At 37.7% G+C, this 21,976-nt stretch overlaps 1 pseudogene across 1 annotated transcript in view; it reads right to left on the bottom strand.

Moving 5' to 3' along the window:
• The window catches only part of LOC143661175 (immunoglobulin kappa variable 3-11 pseudogene), a 105,769-nt pseudogene extending 84,105 nt beyond the window's left edge, over positions 1–21,664 (bottom strand). The window contains exon 1 of the transcript XR_013164421.1: positions 21,604–21,664. The product of XR_013164421.1 is annotated as an immunoglobulin kappa variable 3-11 pseudogene (transcript). The remainder of the gene's footprint in view (positions 1–21,603) is intronic.
• Between the last annotated feature and the right edge of the window lie 312 nt (positions 21,665–21,976).

Here is a 21,976-nt window from a genome sequence, read left to right as displayed (position 1 = left end):
GAGGTGACCAGCCAGCTACATGGTGGCACACAGATTACATTGATTACATTGGACCACTCCATTCATGGAAGAGGAGTGATTTGTTCTCACTAGAATAGATACATACTCTGGATATGGGTTTGCTTTCACTGCATGCAGCACTTCTGCCAAAACACCCATCTTTGGACTTACAGAATGCCTTCTCCATTGTCATGGTATTCCACATAGCATTGCTTCTGATCAAGGAACACACCTCATGGCAAATTAAGTGTGGGAATGGGCACATGCTTATGGAATTCTCTGGTCTTACCATGTTCCCCATCATCCAGAAGCAGCTGGATTGATAGAATGGTGGAATGGCCTTTTGAAAACTCAGTTATGGTGCCACCTAGGTGGCAATACATTGAAGGGCTGGGGTAATGTTCTCCAGAAAGCTGTGTGTTCTCTGAATCAGCATTCACTGTATGGTGCTGTTTCTCTCACAGCCAGGATCCATGAGTCCAGGAACCAAAGGATAGGAATGGAATGGCACCACTCACTATTACCCCTAGTTATCCACTAGGAAAATTTTTGTTTCCTGTCCCTGAGACCTTGAGCTCTGTTGATTTACAGGTTTTAGTTCCAAAAAGGGGAGTGCTTCCACCAGGAGAAACAAGAATAATTTGATTGAACTGGAAGTTAAGACTGCCACCTGGTCACTTTAGGCTAATCATGCCCCTGGATCAACAAGCCAAGAAGGGGATTATATCACTGGCTGGAGTGATTGATCCTGACTATCATGGGGAAATAGGACTGCAAGTACACAATGGAAGTAAAGAAGAGTTTTCCTGGAATATAGGAGATCCCCTAGGGCATCTTTTAGTACTGCCATGCCCTGTGATTAAAATCAATGGAAAACTGCAACAACCCAATCCAGGCAAGACTACCACTGGCTCTGAAACTTCAGGAATGAAGGTTTGGGTCATCCCACCAGGCAAAGAATCATGCCAGCTGAAGTGCTTGCTGAGGGTAAAGGGAACATGGAATGGGCAGTAGAAGAAGGTAGTGAGAAATATGAGCTATGACCATGTGATCAGTTACAGAAATGAGGACTGTAAGGCTGTTTTATTCATGTTATAATATTTAAGTTGTAAGGTATCAAGTTTAAGAAAGAATATTACCCCAGGACTTGTACCTTATTCTGGGGAGATTTAATGTGTTTCCAGTTGTATGCAGGACAGTTAAGTATTGTTAGGTGAGGAAAAAATGTGTCTTTCATTGTTTTCTATTTAGAATTAAGCATGGTTTAAGGTGATGCATATAGCTGCCATGTTGACAAGGGGTGGACATGTGGTTGTTAGTATCAGGCGTAAACTTGGCCAGGTGAAGATACTTAGTTCTACTGCTGTGGGTATGAGCCAATGGCATGTGAAGCTCATCTTTTCCTGATTACATCTGCAGTTGGCTAAGACGTGTGCCTGCTGCAGTGAATGATGTTTGATTTAATTGGCTAGAAGCTTAAATAAGAGAGCTTAATGTAGCACAGCCTAAGCAGCTCAGCATACCTCATCTCAGCACTTGCAACTCAGCCCAGGCCTTTGGAGATGCAGAAAGGAATCACCCCAGGGAAAGTTGTTGGAACACTGAGAGGCCAGGAGAGAAGGCCAGCAGAGGTTGCCCTGTGTCATCCCATGTAAGAAAGAACCTCAGTTGAAAGTTAGCTGCCTTTCTTCTGAAGAACCATATGTTTTTAACTAAATAAATCCCCTTTCATTAAAAGCCAATCCATCTCTGATGTGTTGCATTCTGGCAGATTTGGTAGACTAAAACCTTAAGGCATCCAGACAAATTTACCTTGACTCTGATGAGAGGCCAATGACATCAGGTTTTCACTATTATATGGAAAGTCACATGGTGACATATGTTGGCTCTTCTGTCTCTGAGATTCTGCATCCTTGCTTGCTCTTTGCTGGACATTTCTGTCTCTGAGCACTCTTCATTTTATCTCTGCCTTTTATCCTCTTACAAAGGACTCTAGTAAAGATAATTAAAACCTTCAATTTGGTGGGCCCTTTCTCCATGGGAGCAACCTAATCAAAAAAGTTCACACACACACACACACACACACACACACACACACACAATGGTTCTTCAATGACAAAAATAGATTAGAAAGGCATGGCTTTTCTGGGGTACATAACATATTCAAACCAGCACACCAACATACTCCAAATAGGCTAAATCCAAATAGACCCACTCCAGGATAAATATTAATAAGACTTTCAAATGCCAAACAGAAGGACAGAATCCTGAAAGCAGCAATACAAAAATGATTCACCACATAAGTCTAAGTGCTGACTTCTCATCAGACACCCTGGAGGCAAGAAGGCAATGGTTCATTATATTTAAGATAGTGAAAGAGAAAACTTACCAGCCACTTTCCAGCAAAGTTGGGCTTAAAAACTAGGGGAGAGCTTAAAATATTCAGATAAACCAAAGCTGGCAGAATTTATTAATAAGGATTTTCCCTTCAAGAAATACAAAAAGGAATTCTGCCAGCTGAAAATAAAAGACAGAAGGGTCTTGGTATAGAGGATAAAAACAATGATCATCAGTAAGGGTAAAAAAATGATGAACAAAGATAAAAATAATAGTCTGCCAAATAAAAACCAAAGGATAAAATTGCAGAAGTAAGGACAACTTTCAAATAATAACAGTGAATGTTATCGGATTAAACTCCCCAAGAAAAAGACACAGATTAGCAGAATGGGTAAAGAGTATGATACAATTGCAGGCTTTTTAAAAAAGACTCATTATAGATAAAAGATACAAATAGGTTGAAAGTTTTAGGATGGTAAATAATATTCCATGCAAGCAGTAATGAAACAAAAGTTGAGGAAGCTATGCTAATATCAGCAAAATAGACTATAAATACAAACATGTTATGAGACAAAGAAGAACACTATATATTAATAAAAGAAGCAATTCCTAAGAAGAAATAACAATCATAAATATGCACATACATAATCAATGTGCCCCAAGTTCACAAGACAAAGCCTGACAAAACTGAAAAAAAAAAAGTAATAGGCTTATCAACACATAACTATCTCCAATAGATAGTACGTCTAAAAAGAGAATCAAGGACTTAGAGAACCTAAATAATATGATAACTAAACTAGATCTAACAGACACATATAGAATATTGCTTTGAAAAGCAGCAGTATAAACATTCTTCTAAGTGCTCATGGAATGTCCTCCAGGATAGACCATACGCTGGGGCATGAACAGGCCTTAATAAATGTAAAAGGACTGAAATTATGCAAAGTGATTACTCTGATCATAATGAAATGAAGCAGGAAATCAATAACAATTGGAGAACTGGAAATTTCAGTAATACATGGAGGTTAAACAACATGCTCTTAAACAATAGCTCATCAAAGAAGAAATTGCAAGAGAAAACAATAATATCTCAAGATGAATGAAAATGAGAACAAAACACAACAAAACTTGTTGGATGCAGTGAAGGCAGTGCTAGATAGGGAAATTTATATCCCTAAACACCTACATTAGAAATAAGGAAAGAGCTAAAACCAAAGACTTAACTGCACATCTGGTGAAACCAGAGAAAAAACACCAAACTAATCACAAAGGAAGAAAAAATAAGCTTGGAGTGGAATTAAATGTAATACAAAAATCAAGAGTGAGAATCAATAATACTAAAAGCTGGTCCTAATCAATCAAATCCACAAACCTTAGCAAAAAAAAGAGATGCAAATAAACCAAATCAGAAATGAGAGGGGACTCATTACCACAGACCCCAAAGAAATAAAAATGGTCATAAGGTGATAGTATGTAAAACTGCATGTCTACAAATTAGAGGAAAAGTCAATTTCCTAGAAACACAGTAACAACGCATGCTGACTTGTAAAGTCAAAGAAGACCTCACCAAACCAAGCACAACTAAAGAGATTGAATCAGTCACCAAAAATCTTCCAACAGAGAAAACCTCATGACCAGATAACTTCACATCTGGGCCAAATTTACCAAATTTTGTTTTGGTAAAACAAATTTTGCCAACATTCCAAAAATTAATACCATTCTTGCTCAAACATCAAAAAACTAGAAGAGGAAACATCCCTAACTCTCTATGAAGCCAACATCATACCAACATAATACCAAAGCCTGCTAGAGTACTGCAAAAAAAAGCCACCAACAACAAAAAATTCACTTACTTTTCATCTGTTTGTGCCTTTATATTATAAAGTGAGTTTCTTAAAGACAATATTTGGTTCATCTTTGTTATCTCATCTATACTGAGAGTTTCTGTCTTTATTTGTGTATTTAATTTACATTTAAAGCTATTATTTTTATTTTTAACGTTTGTTATTTTGAAATATAACACTTTTAAAAAGCAATAAATTTCAAAGCATATTATAACAAGTAGTCCTAGAACAAATTTCAGAGTTTTATATACATTACAGATACACAATTTCAGGTTTTATCCTTCTAGCTGCTCCAAGACACTGGCGAATAAAAGGAAAAATCAATGATTCAGCAGTCATACTCAATTGTTAAGTTCTATCTTCTCTGTCATAATTCCTCCTTCTTCTCTGATCTTACTCCCAATCTTTAAGGGCATTTGGACTAGGCAAATTCTAACTTTTTCATTTTGGAAAGGGGTGTTGATAGTATGGGATAAGGGGAATGAACCTAAACGATGATCTTGGAGAGAGTGGCCTTCTAGGTTTCAGGACTTATCTGCCATAGGAACCCATCTGGAGATCATAGGATTCTAGAAAATAAACTTAGGGTGTGAAATTTTTGTATACTCTCAGAAAGAACCCTAGGTGTTCTTTAGGGTCTTGGGTGGTGTTTGGCAAACCATGGTAAATAGCAATATCTAGCTGAAGCTTGTGTAAGAGTAGTCTTGAAGCTTATGTAGGAGTAGCCTCCAGAATAGTGTCTCAACTCTGAACTCTCAGCCTCAGATTCCTATTTTGTTACATTTCTTTCCCCCTTTTGGTCAGGAAGGCATTGCTGATCCCATGGTGCAAAGGCCAGACTTATCCCTGGAGGTCATGAGCCACATTGCCAGGGTGACTTTCACCCCTATGTCATGTCCCATATGTGTGTGGAGGGGGGCAATGATTTTACTTGCAGAGTTGGGATTAAAGAGAGAGGCCACATCAGAGCAACAAAACAGGTTTATTAGATGTAACTTTTAGGCATAACTATAGGTAGGCTTAGCACCTCTGCTAGAGAAATAAGTTTCACAAGAGTTAACCTCAAGATCAAGGACTTGACCTATTTAACTTAGGAGTCCCTAATGTTTGATCCACCATCGGGGTTTCCCTGGTGGCAAAACTTAATAGTTTCATATTTTTCTCCCATTCCTCAGGGGACTTTGCCAATACTTTGTAATTATCTTCTCAATATACTCTGGGTTTTCTCTGGGCATATAGAATTACAAGCCCTCATCCCCTTCTGGGCTCCAGAATGTGCTTGGGTTGCTAAAATGAGCTATCCACACAGGTGGAGTTAGATTATGTGCTACAGAAAATTTAGGTTTTGGACAAAATAAACTTCTCTTCCTTTGGTCTTATACAGTAGGTGGAGTTCTAAAATATATACTATGTAATCCTTAGCCATATTTTCTGGTTTACCATGTTCCCAACCCAATAGAATTCATTCTTACCTCTAATTGAAGCCTGATCTCATTTTCCATTTCTTTAACACTTCTTTTATGTGGTAATGCTGACTTTCAGAACTACAGAACTCCAACTTTGAGTCTTAGGTGTCCCACAGGTACCTAAAATTCCAGGGAAATGCCAGGTTATACATATATAGCAAAGCATCTCAAAACATAAAAATAACGATTACTCTTTGGACTAAATGTGACTCATATTTAAGAGCCTACAATCTAGACCCCAAATTTCTTAAAGGTATTTTCTAAAAGAGAATAATTTTCTAAAATCAAATTATTCTTTTGATTCTGGCTTATTTTACCTCACAAAATGTCCCTGGTTCATTCACCTTATTGCATGGCACATGACTTGTTCCTTTCTGTAGCCACACAATATTCAATCATATCTATACACTACAGTTTGCCTTTCTACTTCACAGTCAATGTATCCCTCAGCCACCTCTGTTCATTGAGCTAATGTATAATGTCCAAAGTCAACAATCCATGCAGGTATCATATTACTCTCACTTCATTGTGCAATCATCATCACTCTCAATTTTAGATGATTTTCATTGCTCCCAAGAGAAAAATAATTGATAAACACACCCTAATACCCAAATAGAAAATCCAACTTCCCTTTAACAATTGTCCTCTCCCCCATATAATTATTTGCCCCTGGTATTGCTATGGTACTCTTGCTCTATTCCTGTTAAATATAGGCCATAGCATGCAATAGTAGTTTTCCCCCATACTCCACTATTATTTACTCTTTGCACAAGATTTGTACCTTTGAAATAGTTCATGCAAGATCTTGTTTATATTTGTAATGTCAGTTGGTGAGATATATGGCTCTAAACAACCACCTTCAATCATGTTCACCCTCAATATGGCAATATTACTTATAGACCCACTAATGAACTTCCTTCACATCTATACATTCCTTACACTTATGTTTAACTTCATTACCTATCTGTTCACCTGTCTCTAGCTTCTGTGTATCTCTAGGGCCCTTATAATCTATATTATAAGTCTCTGAGTTTCCCTTTATCAAGGTCATAATAGTAAAATCATACTATACCTACCCTTTTGCATCTGGCTTATTTCACTCAGCATTATGTCCTCAAGGTTCATTCATATTGCTTCAGGACCTCATTTCATCTTACTACTGCATAATATCTCGTCTTATGTATATAGCACATTTTGTTTACCCACTCATCTGTTGATGGATTCATGGATTGTTTCCATCTTTTGGCAATTGTAAATAATGCTTCTAAGAATATCAGTGTGAAAATGTCTGCTTCTGTCATTGCTTGCAGTTCTGAGTCTATACCAAGTAGTGGCATTGCCGGGTCATATGGCAACTTGATAATTAGTTTGGCTCTGCCAAACTGTCTTCCATAGCAACTCATTATACATTCCCACTAGCAATATATAAATGTTCCAATTTCTCCATATCCTCTTCAACATTTTTAGTTTCCTGATTGTTGAAGAGCAGCCATTCGTATAGGTGTGAGGTGGTATCTTATTTTAGTCTTGATCTGCATTTCCCTTATAGCTAATGAAAATGAGCATCTCTTCATGTGTTTTCAACCATCTGAATTTTCTTTTCAGAACAGTATCTATTCATATCTTTTTCCCATTTTATAATTGGGTTGTTTGTTCTTCTGTTGTTGAGCTGTATGATCTCTTTATGTATACTGAATATCAAATCTTTATCCAATATGTGATTTCCAAATATTTTCTCACATTGAGTTGGCTGCTTATTCATCTTTTTAATAAAGCTTTTGAAGCACAGGAGCATTTGATTTTTAGGAGTTTCCATTGATCTATTTTTTCTTTCATTGCTTATGCTTTGGATGTAAAGCTTAGGAAGCTACCTCCTATTACTAAATCTTAAAGATGCTTCCCTACATTTTATTATAGGAGTTTTTTGGTACTCCGAATTGACCCACTTTGTGTTAAGTTTTATATGGTGCAAATAAGGTTCTTCTTTCATTCTTTTGGTTACTGATATCCAGTTCTCCCATGCCTGTTTATTGAAAAGAGCATTCTGTCCCAATTCAGTTGATTTAGGGACCTTGTGGAAAACCAGTTGACCATAGATTTGGTGGTCTTTCTCTGAACCCTCTATTGAATTCCATTGGTCAATACTTCTATCTTTGTGCCAGTATCACACTGTTTTGTCCAATGTGGCTTTATAAAAAGCTTTACAATCATGAAGTGTTAATCATCCCATATTGTTCTTCTTTTTTAGGAGATTTTTAGCCATTTGGGGTTCCTTTTCCTTCCAAATGGATTTGATAACTAGTTTATCCAAGTCTTCAGAGTAGGTTGTTCTAATTTTGATTGGTGTTGTATTGAATCTGTAGACTAATTTGGGAAAAAATTGACAACTTGACTACATTTAACCTTCCTATCCATGAGTAGGTTATGTATTTCCACCTATTTAAATCTTCTTTGATTTAGTTTATCAATATTATATAACTTTCTAAGTTCTGTACATTCCTGATTAAGTTTATCCCTAGATAGTTGATTCTTTGTTTTTGTTTTTTGTTTTTTGGGTTTTTTTGTATGCTGTATGGCAGGGTCACATTTCGTTCTTTTTCCATGTGAGTATCCCATTACTGCAGCACCATTTGTTGGATCTTTTTGTTTGTTTTTGTTGGGTTTCTTTTGTTTGTTTGTTTTGAGGAGTGTATGGGCTAGGAATTGAACCCAGGTCTCCCATATAACAGGTGAGACTTCTACCATTGAACTACCCACGCACCCGTGATACTTGACTCTTCCAGTTGCTATTTTGAATTCGACTTTTCTTTAATTGTCTTCTCAGTTAGGCCTTTCTTTTTGTATAGAAGCGTTACTGGTTTTTCCACATTAATCTTGTATCCCACCACTTCACTGAATTTGTTTATTTGCTCAAGAAGTTTTCTCATAGATTTCTCAGGATTTTCCAAATATAATATCATGTTATCTTTAAATAATGAAAGTTTTACTTCTTCTTTTTCAATTTGGATGCCTTTTTTCTTTTTCCTGCCTAATTGCTCTAGCTAGAATTTCTAGTACAATGTTGAATAATAGCGGTGACAGAGGGAAAACTTGTCTTAAATCAGGGGATACTGCTCATAGGGGGAAGGCTTTCAGTCTCTCAATTTTGGGTATGATGCTAGCTATGAGCATTTCCTACATGTCCTTTATGATATTGAGTGAGCTTCCTTTGATTCCTACATTTTCAAGTGTTTTTTATCAGAAAAGGATGCTGAATTTTGTCAAATGCTTTCTCAGCATCAATCGAGATGATCATGTGATTTTCCCTTTTGATTTTGTAATGTGCTGTGTTACACTGATTGATTTTCTTGTGTTGAAAATGCTTACATCCCTTGTATGAGCCCACTTGATCATGGTGTATAATTCTTTTAATGTGTCATCACATTAGATTTGCTAATATTTTCTTGAGAATTTTTGCATTTATATTCTTTAGGGAGATTGGGCTGTAGCTTTCTTTCTTGCAGTGTCTTTACCCTATTTGCAGTCTAGACTGATGTTAGCGTCGTAAAATGATTTAGGTTGTAGTCATTTTTCCTTAATTTTTTGGAGATGTTTGAGCAGGAATGATGTTAGTTCTTTTGGGAATGTTTGATATAATTCCCCTGTGAAGCCATCTGGTCCTGGGCTTCCTTTTTTGTGGGAAGATTTTTGATAACTGATTGAATCTCTTTACTTGTGATTGGTTTGTTGAGATCTTCTATTTTGTCTTGAGTCAGTGTAGGTTGTTTGTGTGTTTCTAGGAATTTGTCCATTTCATATAAGTTTTCTTTTTTTATTGGTATAAAGTTGTTCATAGAATCCTCTTCTGGTATTTTTTTTACTTCTTCAGGGTCTGTGATAATGAGCCTCTTTTCATTTCTGATTTTGTTTATTTGCATCCTCTTTCTTTTACTGTTTGTCAGCCTAACTAAGGGACCATCAATTTTATTGATTTTTCTCAAAGAAACAGCTTTTGATTTTATTGATTCTTTCTATTGTTTTGTTCTCCAATTCATTTACTTTTCCTTTAATCTCTGTTATTTCTCTTCTTCTATTTGCTTTGGGTTTAGTTTGCTATTCTTTCTCTAGTTCCTCCAGGTTAAGGGTTCTCACTTCTTTTTTACTATAGGCATTTAGGCCAATAAATTTCCCTCTCCGCACTGCCTTTGCTGCATCCCATAAGTTATTATATTGTATTCTCATTTTCATTCATCTCTAGATATTTACTGATTTCTCGAGCAATGTTTTCCTTGACTGACTGATTGTTTTAAGAGTGCGTTATTTAATCTCCATCTATTCATGAAAGTTCTGGTTCTTTGGTGGTTATTGCTTCCCAGCTTCACTCCATTGTGATCAGAGAAGGTGCCTTGAATAATTTTAATCATTTTAAATTTAATAAGACCTGTTTTGTGCCTCAACATATGATCTATCCTGGATTATTTTCCATGACCACCAGAGAAGAACGTGTATCTTGGTGTTTTAGGGTGTAATGATCTATATATAACCCTTATGTCTAATTCATTTATGAAAGCATTTAAGTTTTCTATTTCCTTGTTGATCTTCTGTCTAGTTGTTCTCTCTATAGAGGAGAGTATTGTACTAAAGTCTCCCATTATTATTATTGAAACTTGTGCAATGCTGAGGACTCCAAGGCTCCGTATAGAAAGGGGAGCAGAAAACTCTGTGCATGTGCTAGATGGTGTTTTTGAGTAGGGAAAGCAAGCTTATTTGCTTCTGGGTTCCACAAGAGAGCTCCAGGCTGTAGAGTTGAGGGGGTTTATATTCCAAGGGGCAGGCAATTTCTTTGGTGTAGCCTGTAATCCCCAGTGGAGTTCCAACAGAACCTATTCATTCCATTCTCTATGTCTCAGTTCCTCAGCTTTTACATCCAAGACTTCCCCATAAAATGTAGAAGACCCACTCAGGTCACTTGCACCCTGGAACTGCTGTCCCAGTCATTTTTCTGTCATTTTGCTAGTTGTTTCTTGGAGCAGGGATGAACTCAGCCTATCCTATTCTGCTATCTTCCAAAAAGTCATCTGGATTGGCTTTTATAAAGGGATTTATCAAGTTACAATCTTGAGGCCATGAAAATGTCCAAATTAAGGCACCAACATAAGGATATTTTATTGGAGAAAGGCAGCTGATATCCAGGATAACTCTATCAGCTGAGAAGGCACATGGCTGACTTCTGAGGTCTTCCTCTGGTTCATTCCTTCCAGTTTCTGATCCAAGTGGCTTTCTCTCCAATCATCCATGGGTCCTGTTGTAGCTTCTCTGGGGTAAACTCTGGATTTCATCTCTTGGTTTCCCTTGCCTCTCTCCAAGTTCTGACTATTTCTGAGTCCTTACTTAGCATCAGGGTATTTCTGTCTGCATCTCTAAGTGCCTTGGGCCAAGAGTGTAGATCCATCCATGCATGTGGAAATATTGAGTGTGCCCCAAATGCAGAAGGCTGGCCTTCCTCTTAAATATTCAGGAAGAGTTTTTTATCACCTCAGGCCTCTAGCTCTAGAATGCTTGTAACCTGACTCTGTAATTTTAGCCTTATAAGACCCTGAGCAGAGAACCCGCCACAGTGTACCCAACCAAACTCCTATAGCATTGTGAGCTAATAAACTGCTAATGGCTACTAAATAATAGAAAATTTATGATATTCCCATTTAGCTCATGGCTGAGATTCTGATGGCCTCTTTCTTCTGAGGCAATGTGGTGCCTGCTCCTTTTCCCACACAGATATTTTCCAAATGTGTCCACATCACACTAGCTGGATTGAATACTGCAGTATAAAAATTTTAACTGAATTAGCTTTGAAGATGATCATCATCTGTCCCCTCTTTGCCTTCATGACCATTTCCTCTGTGGAAAGACAATATTCTGGCAGTGCCCCCAGCCAGAGACAGAAATGAGCTGGGGATATCCCAAGCAGACCTGAACCCATGCTGCTTAACCATCCAGAAAGTTTCAAATGCACTAATAGGAATGTTTCCTTCCACCCAAGGCATCAGGTAACTGTACTTTTGTCTTCATCTAGGCAAAACATCTTATTCCTCAATTTCTTTTAAAATGTATAATTCTAAGCTTAGGAATTTATGACATTGTTAAAGTGGAAATAATCTTTTAGTAACAGATACAATTCTGCTTGATGTCCCCTTATATATTTACTTGGCATGTTTCACACTACTTCATGCCCTTACCTGGGACCCTCAATACAAGTGTCCCTGTTGCAGACATTTCATCAGACTGAGTGAGTTATAAGAACCAATTCACTTGCAGGCAGCTTTACCATGCATCAGGGTTCTGAAATAATTTTCCATAGTCTGTGAGATTCCCTTTTGTCACTGTGCCTCCAAAGCCCAAATGAAGATGCTCAAATACATTTTTTGTATGAATGAGTGAATATGATGATTTAGATAATTATTAACATAGAGGCAAAAAACTCATCAGTAAATGAGTTTGGCAGACAAACTCATAAAATAGTGATTTTTATATTTTATGAATAAAATTTTGTGCTGTTTATTTACAATTGGAGCATTGCACTAGCAGTGACCACGACATTTGTCTGTAAAGGTCATGTAATTTTTCTGTAACAAATTCATGGGAAGCAATTCAACATGGTGTCTTGGATTGGATCCTGAAAAAAGAAGAGGACATTATAAAAAAAGTGTTAGCCTGAATGAAGTCTGGACTTTATTTAATATGATTGTACCAATGAAAATGTCTTCATTTGACATGATTATATAACATGTGAACTTAAGGGACAAGTGGTGGAGCATGTATGAGAACACTGTTCTATTTCTGCATCTTTTCAAATAATAAAAAATTATTCCAAAATTAAAACTTATTTTAAAAACACATGCAAGGATCCCTTAGTGCAGCTGAGTGAATATTGGATGGGACCAAGTGAGTCTGCCATAAATGACATAATGTAACATAACCCTTCTTAAAAGCAAGACCCCAGATGGAGTGACATTATAGCTCTTGTTTTAGACATTCAACATCTCCCCTTGCAAGTGAGACCTAACAGTGTTTGCAAAATATGTTTGTTTGACACCTGATTTTCCTCACCTCATTAGACCCTTTTGTCCAAGCATACATCACTTAGAGCAGCCCTCTCAAACCTGGGTAAGTGTCCCCCTGGGTGACACCAAGATTTTCTCAGAGCTTCATGTGCATAAAGAACTTTAATGCAATTCAATTCTAGACCTTTGTGCCTTACTCAATCTGTTTCCTAAAATGGATAAGATGAAGAACAGTCAAATTGTGCAGCTGACTCTCCTTTCCCACTTTCAAGTTCACAGCCATTATTTGCTGCTTTACTTCTTTTTAAATGCCACCACTCATCTCACTGTAGGAATTTTCTTGAGATCCAGAACCTCTGCAGTGTCAAATGAAGAGACTGCTCACTCTCCCACTAGGGTGGACATTAAGAAAGTGAATGACTCTATAGACTGGAAACAGTCCTCTGGTGCCCAATATTTCACATTGAACAGAAGCAAAAGAGGATCTGATTGAATTGTCAGGCCAAATATTCCAGAATGCCATTATGGAATTTTAAAATTAAGCCATTGCTGGAGTGATCATTGTTTGATTTCTCCATTTTCTGCCCAATTAACACTACTTGCTCTGGAAGCTTTTCTTAGATACTATAAATTTGATGAAGAAAATTCAAATCAGCATTGGGATTTAAATATTTTCTTTTGAAGCATGTAAGGTCATTCATGTAAAATAGACATTATGGTACTGTTTGCAAAATTATTATTTCACTAATGAAGCCAAGCAAAATCTAATGAAAAATCATGCTTCAGATGATATTATTTAGCACATATATATGGCAAATTGCTGCTGGACTCAGTGTTCTTCAAATAAATGTTTCCTTGCAAAATGGATGCGAGCATTCTTTCACAGATGGGTGATTACTAGTTTTCATGTGTTCAGCCCCACAACACATGGTAAATAGCAACAACAGTTTTATGTAAGTTACACATTTATCATCTTGTGCTTTTTGAGAAGCAAAAACTCAGCAAGTGATTTTTTTATGTTTAGCATTCACTTTTATTTGCTTATCTTATTGCTGCTTGAAAGGTTGTTAGTAAAAAGATAAAAACTGTTGCCAAAAACAATATAGTCACAACTTACACCATAAAACTTCTTCAACATGATAAAGGAAATATATGAAAAACCCATAGCTAACATTATCTTCAATAAGGAAAGCCTGAAAGCTTTCCCCTTAAGATCAGGAACAAGACAAGGATGTGCATTGCCACTATTCTTATTCAACATTGTGCTGGAAGTTCTAGCCAGAGCAATTAGACAAGAAAAAGAAATAAAAACATCCAAATTGGAAATGAAGAGGTAAAACTCTCACTGTTTGCAGATGATATGATACTATATGTCAAAAACCCTAGAAAGGGGGGTGGGCCATGGTAACTTAGTAGGCAGAGCTCTTGCCTGCCATGCTGGAGACCTGGGTTTGATTCCTAGTGCCTGTCCATGAAAAAAAAACTCTGTAAAATCCACAGCAAAGCTACTAGAGCTAATAGATGAGTACAGCAAAGTGTCAGAGTACAAGATCAACACCCAAAAGTCACTAGTGTTTATATTCAATAGTAACAATCAATTTGAAGAGGAAATCAAGAAAAAATTCCATTTACAATAGGAATTAAAATAATCAATATTTATGAATAAATTTAACTAAGGATACAAAATATCTATACACAGAAAACTACAAGGAATTGGTTAAAAAAAAAAAGAAAGGCCTAAATAAATGGATGGGCATACCATGTTCATGAACTGGAAGACTAACTATAGTTAAGATGTCAATTCTACCCAAACTGATTTATAGATTCAATGCAATACCAATTAAAATCCCAGAAACTTACTTTTCAGAAATATAAAAACCAATAACCAAATTATTTGGAAGGGGAGGATGCCCCAAATAGTTAAAAATCTCTTGATAAGGAAAAATGGAGTGGGGGGGTCTCCAACTACCTAACTTCAAAGCATACTATGAAGGTACAGTGGTCAAAACATAAAGGCATGTTTGGCATAAAGATAGATATACTAACCAATGGAATTGAATAGTGTGTTCAGAAATACACCCTCTCAACTATGGACAACTGATCTTTGATAAGGTGATCAAGTAAATCCACCTGGGACAGAGCAGCTTCTTCAATAAATGGTGCTTGGAGAACTGGATATCCATATGCAAAAGAATGAAAGAAGATCCATATCTCACACCTGATACAAAAAAATAATTCAAAATGGATTAAAGACCTAAACATCAGAGCTAAGACCATAAAACTTTTAGAAGAAAATGTAGGGAAATATCCTATAAAATTTGTAATAGGAGGTGGTGTCCTAGACCTTACACTCAAAGTACAAGCATTGAAAAAAGAAATAGATAAAAAGGAACACCTCAAAATTAAACATTTTTGAGCATCAAGAACTTTGCCAAGAAGGTAAAAAGGCAGCCTATGCAATGAAAGGCAATATCTGGAAACCACGTATCAGATTAGGGTTTAGTATCCAGAATATGTAAAAAAAATTTCTCAACTCAACAACAAAAAGACCAACAGCTCAATAAAAAAAAATGCACAGAAGACATCAAGAGACACTTCTCAGAAGATGGAGTACAAATAAATATCTAAAAGGCATAGGAAAAGATGCTCAACTTCCCTGGCTATTAAGGGAATGCAAATCAATACCAGAATGAGATATCATCTCACACCCATTAGAGCAGTCATATCAAGAAACAGAAAGGGCCAGCAATGGTGTCACAGTGGCAGAGTTCTTGCCTGCTGTGCTGGAGACCCAGGCTCAATTCCCAGTACCTGCCCATGTAAAAAGAAGAAAAACAGAAAACAATAAGTGCTGCTGAGGATGTGGAGAAAGACACACTTATCCACTGCTGATGGGAATGTAAAATGGTACAACTGCTCTGGAAGGCAGTTTGGTGGTTCTTCAGGATGCTAAGTATAGAATTGCCTTATGATCCAGCAATCCTAGTACTAGGTGTATTTTCAGAGGGCCTGAAGGCAAGGACACAAATGGACATTTGCACACCAATGTTTATAGCAGCATTACTTACAATTGCCAAGAGATGGCAACAGCCCAAATGTCCATCAACAGATGAGTGGCTAAACAAGCTATGGTATATACATATGATGGGATATTATGCAGCTGAATGACAGAATAAAGTCATGAAACACATAACAATGTGGATGAGCCTTAAGGGCATTTATGCTGACAGAAATGAGCCAGAAAAAAAAGGATGAATATTGTATGGTCTCACTAATGTTAACTAGCATTGAGTGAACTTTGAGAACTGATGTTGAGAACTTAAGTTATTAAGACATGAAAATAAGATAGTGTGCTGGTTTGAAAGGATGTGTGTACCCTAGAAAAGCCATGTTTTAATCCTAATCCTATTTTATAAATCCAGCCATTTCTCCTAATCTCTGTTCAGTATGGTATGTTTGAATCTGTAATTAGAACATCTCTCTGGAAATATAACTCAATCAAGAGTGGTTGTGAAGCTGGATTAGGTGGGCACATGTTGGGTGGGTCTTGATTAGTTTACTGGAATCCTATAAAAGAGGAAACATTTTGGAGAAAGCTAGAGATTCTGAGAGAGCAGAATGACATAGCCATAAGAAGCAGAGAACCCACCAGCCAGTGACCTTTGGAAATGAAGAAAGAAAATGCCTCCTGGGGAGCTTCATGAAAGGAAGCCAAGAGAGAATGCTAGCAGATGATGCCATGTTCACCACATGCCTTTCCAGATGAGAGAGAAACCCTGACCCTGTTCGCCATGTACCTTCTCACTTGAGAGAGAGACCCTGGACTTCAGCAGCCTTCTTGAACCAAGGTATATTTCCATGGATGCCTTTGATTGGACATTTCCATAGACTTGATTTAATTGGGGCATTATCTCAGCCTTAGAACTGTAAACCAGCAACTTATTAAATTCCCCTTTTTAAAAGCCATTCCATTTCTGGTATATTGCATTCTGGCAGCTAGCAAACTAGAACAGATGGAGATGGGGGAATTGACGCTGAAGGAATACAGATTGTGTAACAAGATTCATTGTAAAAACTCAGAAATGGATAGCACAAAACTACCTGATTGTAGCACAATAATATAAATACACTAAATAAAACTGAATGGAAATATGATTGAGGAAGAAGGGAAGGGGGCATGTATGAAGCCAAAAGGAAAGAGGGAGGATAAAGACAGAGACAGTATAATTTAGGAATCCCTAGAGTGGAGAATGATGGTGATTAAAAGTACAAATTAAAAACATGCTTTGCAAGAGGGAGAACAAATGAATGTCAGCATTGCAAGGCATTGAAAATGGATGGTATACAGGAAAAATTCCTGAAATAGCTTCCTAACTGTCTTCTTACACCTATTCTTGACTCTTTTCAAAAAAATTATCTCCACTAAAACCAGAATGATATTTTTACAAAGCAAATTTGGTGATGCTATCTGTCTGCTTAAAAACCTACCAAATCTTTCCATTGCATTAAGATACACACACACACACAAAAACGTAAAAGGTATTCCTTGACTAGCCTTGTACATACATATCCTACATCAAATTTTGCACTTTCTGACATTCTTTAATCAATACCTGTTGCCCTTTAAAACTTAAACTGTGAGAGACATGCCCATGTCTTTAAATGGTTATTACCATTATTATAAACCAAATAATCAGAAGTGTACCTGGAATATAGTAGACACACAATTGGTGTTTGTTTAATAAATGCAGAACGAAAAGAGAAGTCAATGAAGGAAAGCATCAAAAATAAATTCATTCACAAATATAACACTAAATATCAAATAACGAATAGTTGATTGCAAATATGTAAAATAGCCTAACTTTAATGGAAGTTTAACAACATTGACATAATCTAAATATTCTGGAGAAAGAAACTTTGATGGAACTCCAGTACTGTCAAATATGAAAACACCGTTTGGTTGTTGACAAAGACTGTTTCCATCTCTTATCAGGTTGCCAGCCTTACTCCTTCATGTACCTTTCCAATGCACTTCCTCCTTCTCACAGTGTTGAAACCAGGTAAGGAAGAGCAAAGAAGAACTTGAACTGCAGGGGAATAAAGCAGAAAAAAATGGCACATTGTGACCCTAACTATTCTAACTACCAATGATCTGAGGCCTTTCCCTTGTGCTTCCCAGACCCCTGAGAGACTCCTAACTAGGCAGTTTCTTATCTCCCTCCTCCTCCCCCTGCCCTTACAGTCTCCAGGCAGCCTTATTACCTCAAAGGAAAATATTCCCACCCAAGTGGTCCTAAAGGCAACCTCAGTAAATCCGTCATCCATCTCCATGGAACCAAACCATCTGATTTAGTTTGCAAGCTGCGAGAATGCAACATATAAGAAACAATGGGTTTTAAAAAGCGGAATTTATTAAGTTGCAGTTTACAGTTCTAAGGCCATGAAAAATGCCCGATATTAAAGCAAGACTATAGAATGTCCAATCTAAGGCATTCAGGGAAAGATACCTTGGCTCAAGAAGGCCGATGATGTTCAGGGTTTCTCTCTTAACTGGAAAGGTACATGGCAAACATGGTGACATCTGTTAGATTCCTCCCCAGGTTTCTTGTTTCATGAAGTGCTCCCAGGGGCATATTCCTTCTTCATCTCCAAAGGTCTCTGGCTGCATGGGCTCTTGGGGTTCTCATGACTGTGAAACATTTTCCAAAATGTTTCCTCTTTTAAATGATTCCACTAAATTAATCAAGACCCTCCTGGGATGGGTGGAGTCACATCTCCCTCTACTCAAATGTTAATACCCACAATTGTGTATGTCACATCTCTGTGGAGATGAACTAATCAAGTGCTGAAAAGGGATTAAAAGAAACAGCTGCCTCCACAAGATGGATCAGGACGAAAACATGGCTTTCCTAGAATGCATAATCCTTTCAAACTGGCACACCATCCTCAGTACAACCTCAATAAATCCCTCACTCATCCCAGTGACCAACCATTCAGGATCCAGTGCTTTTCCTCCTATCCACTCACCATCATCAACAAGTTCACTGTCCTTTGTTTACACAGAGCTGAGGTCTATTCCCTCCGCCTGCTATAGCAGCCCCTGAATAAAGTCATCCTTGCCGGTTCAACATTATTTGCTGCAATTTTTTCTTTGACATTGCATCCAAGGATCTGGATGCAAAGAACAGAAGCCAGTGGGGTCTCCTGGGAGCTGAAAATGAAATGGCAGGCTGACTACCCATAGTTATAGATTTGAGGAGTTTAGAGAACATGGTATAGAAAATGTACTGGAATCTAGATGGCATAGATGGTGTCCAACAAATCCCAGAAATAGGTTTAACATGATGCCACGGTCACCACAGATGAACAGTGGACAGTCCTGATGGCCCATTCACAGTGGACACCAGTCATGGGACATTGTATAGTGGAAGCCTCTACTGCTGCTCTCAAGGGAGAGAATTCCTTCTGCAAACATTTTAACTCTGAGATTTGAGATTAAGATAATTTCCACATGTATTCTTCTGATAAATGCTTCATCATGAACATATTTCTGTTCCTAGCAACTGTAACAGCGGTGCTGAAATATGAATAGATCCCCCTTGGTTTTGTTAGAAAATGCAAGAAAAAAAATAGCATCTTCACTCATACACAAAACCTAAGAAAGGAATGAGAACTTGCAATATTTTTAACCTAAATCTTTGGTTTCAATTTTCTTCTTCTTGTTTCTTTGCAGGAACATCCCCCAGTCACCACCCTGCATCAGCCTTGATGATTTGAGCCTCATGAATGGAGTTTTTACTGGGGTTTGGAGAACATCAGTCAGAAGAGAAGCTGCAAGATGGTGTCACCAGCCCAGAGGCTCTGGATCGTGCCCTACTGTATTCCAGATAAAAGCATATTTGCCAGCTTAGAGATATAACTTTTCTTTCAGAGGAATCTTTCTTATTTGGATATATCCAAAGCATTAAAATGAGATATGCAATTAATCCTAAGGCAGTACAGGCTTGTCCACCTATCACAGTTACAGATTATTGCAGCTTCATTTTTCCTTCTGTCCCTGAGTGGCACAGCCTCTCTATATTCCTTCTCATTTCCTCCAGAAACTGATGTTGGACAAATCATACCTTCCAGTGTACCCCCCATGGCTCTCTGTGGTTGATCAATTGCAAAAAGTGTCCTAAATATTTCATGCCTCCCGGGGTCCATGTAACTTTGCAGCCTCTCCTATTACATATTAGGGGCTACTTACCCTCCCCTTTAAAACAAGGTGGTCCCGTTAATTACATTGTTCAGGAAAATGCAGTCTAGGCTTCAATTAACCTCTTAAGGTTTTGCATTCTCTCTTGTAAACCTGCCAAGAGCCATCAGAATCACCTAGAATTATTCTGACAGTTGATGAGACATGTGGTCCAGTCAACCCAAAGCCAAGGTGATGACCAGCAACAGACATGTGAAAGACAAAAAACATATTTGTGTCTTTCCAAGCCTGGGAAACTCAACAGGGCCTGGCAGCTAAATGGACACACAAGGGCAAACCCAGCCAAGATGAGTCAACCTTGCCAATACCGACAGAACTAACCAATAGACAGGACAGCTGTGAAGATGCTTTTCATTTTAAGCATGAGATTTGGGATGGTTTATGACATGGCAATAACTGATACATCATCCTCTTCTAAATAGCTATGAACTTTTACTACAGCAAGTCATTTCCTCTCACCTTTCTTTTTCTTCATAGCAAAATGACATTGGAAACCTTTCACTAATATGTGAGTTTATTTTCTCTCTCAACAACTAGAACAAAAGGAATGATCTTTGCATCTGACATATAGTAAGCAATCCATAAATATTTTAAAGACTTGGATTCTTTAATATCAACTTTAACAAAGAATGATTATGTAGGTTTGTTTGGTTTCCACTGTCCCGGCTTTCTCAGATAGTTCCTGAAACTGAATGTCTTTAACCCGTGTGTTTTAGAAAGGCATGCAGAAATAATGCCAAGTCACTTGAAGCTTTTCTATTTATATAACTGAAATAAACTTATTAATTAAATACTTTCTAAAATATTCCAGTTATAGCAGAAGTAAAAGCCATGAATTTAGTCAATCAAGATTACAGGAAAAGCTGCCATACATTTCTATAATGACAGAACTGAAGAACTACAGAATTCTCTTGGAAGAACGGAGTATAACTGAAAGAAGAGTGAAGGAAAAGGGAAGTTAGAAAGGAGGCAGAGTAAAATTACTGCAGTTACAATGACAAGGAAGGCTTGAAAGAAAGACAGAGTCCATTGAAGGAAAAAGTAAGCCAGGAAGACTAACTACTAAATGGAACGTTTCCACTATGAAGAGGTGGGAGAAGGAGGAGCAGCTGCCGCTGCAGGACCCAGTGCCCCACAGCTGGGAGAAGATGTTTGTGTTTGAGGCTGAAGCACTGTAGGAGGATAGCTGTTGCCTTGCTCACAGTAATAATTTGCCACGTCTTCAGCCTGGAATCTGGTGATGCTGAGAATGAAATCTGTCCCAGACCCACCGCCATTGAATCGGTCAGGGACCCCAGATGCCTGGTGGGATGCACTATAAATGAGCACTTTAGGTGGCTGTCCTGGCTTCTGCTGGTACCAAGCTACATTTCTGCTAATACTCTGACTGGCCTTGCAGCTCATGGTGATGGTCTCTCCTAGAGACACAGCCACAGAGACGGGAGACTGGGTCATCATGATGTCCCCACTGGCACCTGCAGGTAGAAAAGAACAAGATCATACAATAAATCACAAGTATATAAAATATATATCCAAATATAGGTTTCTTCATGAATCATATATAATCAGGTCTGTTTGAGATGGAATAGTCTGTACACTCTGCACGTGAAAACAGTCTCTCCAGCTTTATAAAGACATTGCTCTTCTGAAGCTCTCACCTGAGACCCAGAGCCCCAGGAGGATGAGGAGTTGGGACTGTGACAGCATCTTGCTCACCATCTGGTGCTCTCAGGTCCCATCTCCAGGGAATCTCCATTAATAGAGTCTGAGCAGCAGCTGAGTCCCCAGGAGCCTATTCAAATCAGCACAGGGTATAAAGGGAAATATGCTGTGAAGTGAGCTGTGAAGACAGATAATGGAAGGAAGGAGACAAAATAATGTTAGCACAGGAAATGTGATTGTGAGCTTGCAAAAAAACTCAGAAATCAACTTAAGACTATAGTTTTCACAAAGTTTTGCAAAATTACTAAATTTAACATATTTTGTTAACTGTACTCACCCAAACCACCTCCAGTAACTTAAGAATGTAAC

The sequence above is a fragment of the Tamandua tetradactyla genome, chromosome 17, assembly GCF_023851605.1.
Source record: "Tamandua tetradactyla isolate mTamTet1 chromosome 17, mTamTet1.pri, whole genome shotgun sequence".
In the NCBI taxonomy this organism is placed as follows: Eukaryota; Metazoa; Chordata; class Mammalia; order Pilosa; family Myrmecophagidae; genus Tamandua; species Tamandua tetradactyla.
The sequence above is the reverse complement of the archived record's forward strand: the minus strand, read 5'-3'. Positions and strand labels throughout refer to the sequence as shown.